The sequence below is a fragment of the Pteropus alecto genome, unplaced genomic scaffold (assembly GCF_000325575.1).
Source record: "Pteropus alecto unplaced genomic scaffold, ASM32557v1 scaffold86, whole genome shotgun sequence".
NCBI classification, from domain to species: Eukaryota; Metazoa; Chordata; class Mammalia; order Chiroptera; family Pteropodidae; genus Pteropus; species Pteropus alecto.
This window is the reverse complement of record NW_006442109.1, coordinates 12,560,479-12,568,876: the sequence shown is the minus strand read 5'-3', so window position 1 is coordinate 12,568,876 and position 8,398 is coordinate 12,560,479.

Below are 8,398 nucleotides of genomic sequence, written 5' to 3'. Positions count from 1 at the left end.
ATTCTAAGCGCTGGCCCGAGGCCAGCCTTTATTGATTTCAGCAATAAAATTACATGTTCCAAAGCTCATGTGTTTTTTACTATAAATGACAAAAAGATCTATTACAGAATATCAGATTTGTCCCTGTGTTTGGGACAATGTCCTTGTATTATTTGCTTGGTCTCTACAAATGATTCATTTGGGGCAGCGGAATTATCGAGTCACTGTCAGAATAATTTACTCACATTTTTCTCATTATTATTGTGTGTTCTTCTCTGCTACAGCCCAACACTATTCATGTTTCCCTTAGTACATGTTGATATTAAAGTCACCAATGAGCTCTGTTTTCTCTCTGCTAAGCTGAGACTCGGTAAACATGAGAATGAAATACAATGCATTTTCAATGATGGTTGCAAAGCCCTGTTTTCAAAGGGTAAGCCCACGTTTTCTAATCATAGAACAAAAGAACGATTATCGGACTTTGAATTAACAAATAAATTCCACCTCCGTTCACATCCTGACTATTTAAAATGTTTTTCTAGTTTTTCAGTGAAACCAATATTCCCTTCCTATCCAGAGACACCTTCTCGCTGCTTCAAACTCGGGAAGCGACTCTGCACTTTCCTCTTTGCTCAGACCTCCCTTTCTTCAGGTAAATGCTATCATCTTATCCCTGCGCAAAGTAGGGGCCTTAGCCAGAGAATGAAGTAGAGAAACACTCTCCAACTAGCCCAACAAAAAATGAGAACTGTATTAGAAGGAAACTGGGACATTTCTTAGGAAGCTGAGCTCATGAGGAGACTGGACATACCTGGGGAAGCAAAGTGCCTCTTCAACAATTTAAGGAGACGTATTGGTAGGAGGGTCATTCAGCTTATGCCAAAAAATTAGAGGGAAAAGTGTGATACAGGACTCCTTGTGTCTAACAACAACTGATACACCAGTGGTCAGATCTGTGAATTGTAGAGAAGGTTGTCAAACTGTGGCATACAGTGTATATACTTCCACCCACCAGTCCTGCCCTCAGCCAGGCCCCAAGCTCCCTATCCAGACACCCAGGGTCAGGATTATTGATGTGTTAATGCTCCTCAGGGCTACACTCTTGCTCCATAAACTCCCAACTACCTAGAATTCAGCTTCTCTCTTTGCTTTTCTAAATTATTTCTTAAAAGCTTGCCACATCCTAATAATTGTTGGGGATGGTTTTATGACTTCATGTACAAGTAGTCTTGCTCTATATTGCCCTCCAAATAGAAGCTCTAAAGCTTGTATAGGATGAGAAGGAAGCTTTCTATCACTGACACAATGCATACCAGTGCTGTTGTGGTGTGTTCCCTCATGCTGAGAGGACTGACCTCTACACATACACTGGAGTTAAGATTTTGTTTCTTTATCGTTTCAAAAGCATGTTTTTTGTTTTCTTTAAATTTCTAAAAGCTATGTATATTTTTCCAAAGCATTTCTAAAAATATAAACCAAGAATGTCCATGAATGAAGGAGAGCAGAATAGATTCCTTGCTGTCTACTGGACAAGGGATGTGGGGACAGTCTGAGAAGAAAGGGCATGTGGGAAAGGCAAGAAAGTTGGCTCATATAATTACTACCAACAAGAAGATGGCTGGTGTCTAGAGACACACTTTGCACTGTGAATAAGAAAGACAGACAAATCTCATTTGAACTGACTCCCTGGAGTTCCAGGTAGTTTCTTTAAGGGGTAAGAGATTGTTCAGTACATCTACAAACTTGCTAGAGACTATATTCTGTCTCTTGGACAAGGAGATAGTCTATTGAAATAATGGCCCTGGAAGGATAGCTGGTGGCCATGACCTTCCAGCCCCAGAGCTGTCAACCTTGGCCCCATCCACTTTGTCAGATTTTCCTGTAGGAGTGTTTATCCCAACTCTGCTTAGAAATAGGGCACTGTAGTGACCTCACCTTTAGAAACAATAGGTTAAGGATAAGACATGGTACGTGCTAACCGCCATGTCTCACTTCTAGTTAGTTATCTGCTAAAAATTTATTAACTAAAGGGATTTACTGGCCGGATCACTGCCTATAGGTACAAAATATTTTAACAATGACGCATTCTGCTTCTGTACCCCTGCTTGCTTACCCACCTCTTAGTTATCAGTTAATGAATGGAGGAGATATAGTCTTTTGTGTAAAAATTAAGGATGTGGGGGATGGAATCGAGGGCTTAAAACCTTTGTGCCCCTGCGTCTCGGGGCTGCTCCTTGGCAAGGACAGCCGCCGGCTAATAAACTGTCTCTTGGATTAGAGCACTCGAGTTGGGCCTGGTTATTTCGGTCACAACAGGCACTGCATTCAGCTTCAAACAGCTTGTTACAGTTGAGAAAATAAATGAAAAATAAGCAAGGAGAACACAGAAGCAATGCACTATTGCTTCTCACACATTCAACTCTACAGGTAGTGTTATTGTCCCTTTCACACTAGAAAGGATCAAGAATTTAAATAACTTGCCTGAGGACACATGGTTGACTAGTGGCAGGGCCAAGATTCAAACCTGAGTCACTTTGACTTCAAAGCTTGTAAACCCTAGTCACTGTCTCTACTCCTAGGGATTATCTCATTTCTGTTATCTGACTGTCAAGTGGTAATTAAATTTGCAATTCTCTCGCATCTCACTCTTTCAATTGTCATCACTCTACAGGTTAACACAGATCAGGCCCTGCTACCTCGTGGTCAGCAGTCACTCTCTCCTTATAGATGTCTGCCCCACTATTTGTCCTTTAACATAGTACACAACCATGTATCCCATCCATTCAGCCCATAAGGTGTCCCAGGCCGTACCTAAGACCCTCTCTTGCTCCCACCCACTTTTGCTCTGGTCCCATCTTCACTGAACTCCCAACTCTTGGCTCTATGGCTCCTTGCCTCCATTCTCTCCAGACCTGGTATTCAGACCTGGTGACCTTCCTAGGGTTCAGATCAAGTTCTTCTCAAGATTTCAGTTTGGTCCATGCCTCTGGTCCTTGAATCCTTGCTGCCGTGGACCCTGGTCCTGTCATGGTTGCTTGGCCAACTCCCTGCCCTGTGAGGAGTGATGCAGTTCTTGTTCATCTGATAGCTCCAGTGACAGCGAGCTTACTACATCCTTCCATTGCCAGATAGCTCTTACCATCAGAACGCCCACAGTGATGTTCTCTTTTACTTCTAGTCCTGACCTGCTCAGCTTCATAAAGATGTCGCTCATTTTTCCACAGGTCTTCACCTTTACCAGCTAAGCATTTCCAGGACCTTTGATAATTCCTCATAGAGTGCATTCAGGGCCCCAGGTCATCCTAGTGTCTGTCTCTGGGATATCCACCAGTGTATCAAAGTCACTTTTAACTCGCAGCACCTACAACCGAACACAGTGCTCCAAATGTTGTCTGTCTTGCAGAATGAAGGATGGAATATTTTTTATCTAGACACGATACTCTTATTTTTTAATGTCACTTACTATTTTCTAGTGATTAGAGACTAATAACTTCCAACAAGATTCTGAAGTTTAAATTCAGTTATCTCGTAGCCAGAACATATTGTTGGCTCTCCCAGGCTAGTTATCAAGTAAACCCCTAACTCACTCGTACATGGCCCGTTCTTGGGCCTCGTGTCTCCCATTCTCTACTAAAGCAGTTAATGTTTATAACCTAAATGCAAGACTTTAAATTTATATCCATGACATTCTACCTTATAGAAATCAGGCTACTGTTCCATCTTGATGAAATTATTTGGGGCCCTAACTCTACCATCAAACTCACATCATTCATCTTTGTATAAAACTCAAATTTGATAAGACATATAGTATAGATATAACTGATATGAATATCGAATATGACTGTTCAGATCAAAGCTCTACAGAATGTATCAAGAAATCTTCCAGCCTGTTATCATTCTTCAGTCAATAATATTTTAGTTTCCACTTTTCAAAAAGTTACAGATTAATCTAACTCTCTCTAATTCAATCAGAACATCTTCATCTTGTCCCAAAATAATTATGAAAGAGTCTGTTTAATGCCTTCTTACAATCCAGGCATACCATACCTGTCACACACCTCTGATCTGACCTGCCCATAGTCCCATTTAAAAGGGAAATAAAGATCACTGGACATGACTTATAGTGAACCACGTGGGCTCTGGGTGACTTTGAACTCACTGGACTAAGAAAGAGGTCATAAAGCATTCATTTAACAGTTAGTTGTAGAGTTTCTAGACGCCGCCTTCTTTTCTTTTTTGACAAGTAGGGCAGTGTTTTCCTGTCTCCAATCTTTTAGTACTTTCCTGTTTCCCATAATCCCTCAAAGATGATTGACAGGCATTCTAATCCATTTTCATGTAATTTGTCTGAACCAGGATATGAACTTATTCTAAACAGTTAGGTGCTTTTTTTCCCATTCTATCTTGGGCTTTCATTTCCTCGTCCCATGTTTTTCATTCTTCAGATACTATTCTTCAGATATCAAGGTAATCTTGATAGAATGGCAAAGTTAAAAAAAACAGTAGTTTTTTTTTTGTCACCCGTAAACATTACATCATCTACCCCAAACAACAGGCTCATGTTTTTACAGTTTTTCCTGCTCTAAACCAAATAAAAACAGCAGTCATTATTATAGCTCTTCAAGCCTAAGTTTATCCTGCACTTAATCATCCCAACTCAATATTTACAAATTTATTTATTCATTCATCCATAGTACAAATTTTTATTAGAAAATCTATAATGGACCAGGCCCTGCACTGGAAATACAAAGCTGGATAAATTATAGCCCTTTTCTCAAAAAGCACGGAGATAGAGGCTTACATTTAACTTGCTCGTAATTCAATCAGCATTTCTCCGTCTTATCCCCAATTAAGATAATTAAGGTAATTATATCCTAGCAATGCATTCTCCTTTTGCCAAATTTTGGGATTTGCACATTTGCTTCTACACATCTTCTCTGCAACCAGAGAATCACATATCACTTATTTGGATATACTTAAGGAAAACAAAAGAGTTGCTGGAGAAAAAAAGGATGTTAACTCATATGACAGGGCAGGAATAAAGATATTTACAAAGCACCCTGGGGAGAGGTAAAGAATGACAAGGAAAAGTAAACTCTGGCATTATAACTGCATCATTCCTCCATTTGTGAGAAGGAAGAGAGTTAAGGCATGCATTTAAGTGGGTTTCTGGGTGCTGATGACAAAAGTCACTAGCTTCAAGTTGTAAAATCAGACAAGGGAAACAAAATATCTCTAGGTATCTATATAAAGTAAATGTATATATAAACCTATCATTGAAACTTCATTGGAGGCAGAATCTAAAACATTTGTAAGGAGTTATTACTTAATGTGTGCAAAACTATTACTGATGGTTTAGTAATGGTACAGCTCTCATTATTTTATTTTAGTTAAGTGTGAAAATAAAAACAAGGTTGTTTTGTCTAGCTGTGACCTCCGCATCTCCAATTTTACATTTCTCATAAGGTCTTAAGTTATTTAACTGCAGAATTTTCCCATCTCAAGGGTTTCAGTCACCTAGTCCTTGGGCTTAAGGAGTCACTGGTGTGTCTACATCCGAGATCCGTGTAGGCTCAGTGGTTGGAGGAACTAACGAGGGCTGGTTGAGTGAAGAAGCTAGAGCATTTGAAATAGACCTTCAAGGATAAGTGGGAGATGATGGGTTAGGGAAAAAGGACAATCTGGGCAGGGGCCCTGGTTTATGCTAAGGCACAGAGGGTAACATGTATGGCACATGAAGGGAAAGGCTGAGAGCTGAACTGACTGAGGAAAAAAGCTGCAGGAGGGAGGCCAGGCAGTGAGCTGGGCCAATCTTTGAAGGGCCTCCAATGTTACAGCAGGGAACCTAGAATTTCTTGTGAAAATAGAGAGGAATTAACGGGATTGGTAAGCAGGGCAGTATGTCCTGAACCAACTTTCTACTTCAAAAGAGAGGGCAGGAGACGGTTTGCAATATGGGCTCTTTGGGAAGCAGCTCTGGACGAGCTCATTCTCTGTTTTGCCTTTGTGTACCTCCTTTGTGTATTATTTTAAAAATAACATCAACAACCTATTAGGCTAGACCATAAAACAAGAATTTCTTCAGTTCTGTCTGTTGGAAACCAGGAATCACTCTTTCTGGCTGCAGTTTCTCTGCTCATTAAATGAGGCCACAATAGCTCCCCCAGGTGCCTTCCAGCCAAGATGTACCATATTTTTGACATCTTAATATGTGCAGGCAGTGTGCACATGCAGTATCTCATTTAATCCTCTTAACAGCCTTCGTGGGCAAGAACAATTAATATCCCCATTACGAAGATGAGGAAACTGAGATTCAGGGAAAGGATGACTTCCCTTAGGTCTTACAGGTGTAAGAGGCATAGCCGAGATTCCTTAGCTATATTTCTCAGTAATTGCAGGGGTGGTGATTGTGAGGCTCCACACCCATTGGATTATAGGTATTATTGTGGTTGTAGGAAGCAGTGAAAAAACTCTTTCATCCTCCTAACAAAGTTCTGCACTATGTGCTTCTCTTCTTTCTCTTATCAAGCTGGAGCTGCCATGTTATGTTTAAAAACTGGTGTTACAAATTTTAATTGCAGCCTGTCTCAGGTCTCTCCAGAATTCAACAGTTTGGAGAACACAATTCATTTCTCACCTTTATCAGTACTGTGACCTCATTTGCCTTCTTTCCATTTAATCATCACAACGATGATTCAGAAACGTGTCGTTCTTATGGTGATTTGCACTTGTGCTACTGTGTGCAGGTGTAGGTGCTGACTTCCTGTTATGCACTGCTTTTATATTTACCTGAATTGGGATTAAATGACTGAGCCTATAGCAAAAGCAGAACCAAAAGTTCCCGGAACTCTTGGGGCAGAATTGGCCAAATGGTTTTGAATTCCTGGTGTTCTTCTTTGATGGACGATAAGGTAACATAATAACATAATTAAGAGGTCACTGCAGTGTGTTAGAAAAAATGTAAGTCTCCTTATGGATGACCAAGTCTCCTCCCAACTTTCTGCTGAATTTGGAGTTGTTTTTGTTCATTGAGATCTAATTCACATACCGTAAAATTTACCCTTGAAAAGGGTACAATTCAATTGTTTTTACATATTCACAAAGTTGTGCAACCATCACCACTCTCTGATTCCAGAACATTTTCTTCACCTCGCAAAAGTAAATCCATACCCATTAGCAGTCACTCCCTGTGACCTTTACTGTGTGTCAACTTCATCTAGATTTATTTGCTCCTTCTTACCTTCTCTGTCCCCTCCCTCTGAATCCCCCAATTGTCATCAGGCTGGTCCCAGATATGACATCCCTCTGGCTGAGCACTATAGCAAGGTCATTGTCATTTCACTAACCATAAGGATGGCTCTGCCCTCCAGCGCAGTGTCATCCCTGACTGAGAAGCCCCATCACGTAACTACAATTGCGATGGCGAGTAAACAGGTATGTAAGCAGTCAGAGAGGGCCAGAAAGCCCTAGATGTAAGCTGCTCCTGACTGCTGCATGGTTCTCTGTGGCCCAGTCATGCTCAAGAAATGGGCTCTTCAGGATATATAAGGTTAGCCTGAGAGATTAGGAACACTGCAGCATCCTTCACCCAAGGCACAAGTGCCACTCTGGGATCTTACCCACATTTCCTGCCTCTTGCATTGCTCCTGTTGAAGGGAACAATTTAGTCCCCAGCCTCAGTCTTCATGGAGAGGAAGGAATTCATGCTCTAAGCCTAAGGAGTCACAGTGTGTAAGAAACACCTCTCTCTGGCCTCTCATTCCTTCCTCCCCAGGGAGAAGACTCAGCACTCCTTAAAAAATATGTAAATATAATATATGATATATTGTATATTATATACTGTAATAGATAATATATACTTAAGTCTTTGTTTTCATCAGTTCCTCCATTAGAATATAGTATCCATGAGAGCAGAGTTGGCTTATTGTCCTCACTGTTTCACCTCTGGTGCCTAGAATTGTGCCTAAAACAAAACAGATGCTCTATAAATATGTGCTGAATAAATGAAGGAGAGAAGGTCAGGGAAGTAGAAAAGTGGCATGAAGTCAAAGGCTGAAATTCAATACAGAAGAGTTTGTCATTAATGTGAGAAGCTCTGAATTTCCAGGCTCACATTTCTTTAAAAATTATATTTTTATCATGTTTTAAAGTTTTTTCCTTCACAGTCACTTGGCACAACAGAACCACCGTTTGGTGAACCCAGCCCTATAGCCAGAGTTGGCTGCTCTTCCGTTCTCGGCACTCAGCTCTCAGTCCTGCCCACCCGTGCTCAGCTGGCCCTGTGAGCCCTCAGAGAACCTCTCCTATCTGGCGGCTGAGCCAGCGTGCAGACTCAGAGCAGGCATCCTGGCTTTTTCTCTCTGGCATTACTGGTTCTCCCCACAACACAGCAGGAACGAGCCAGCCCCAGGACATGTTG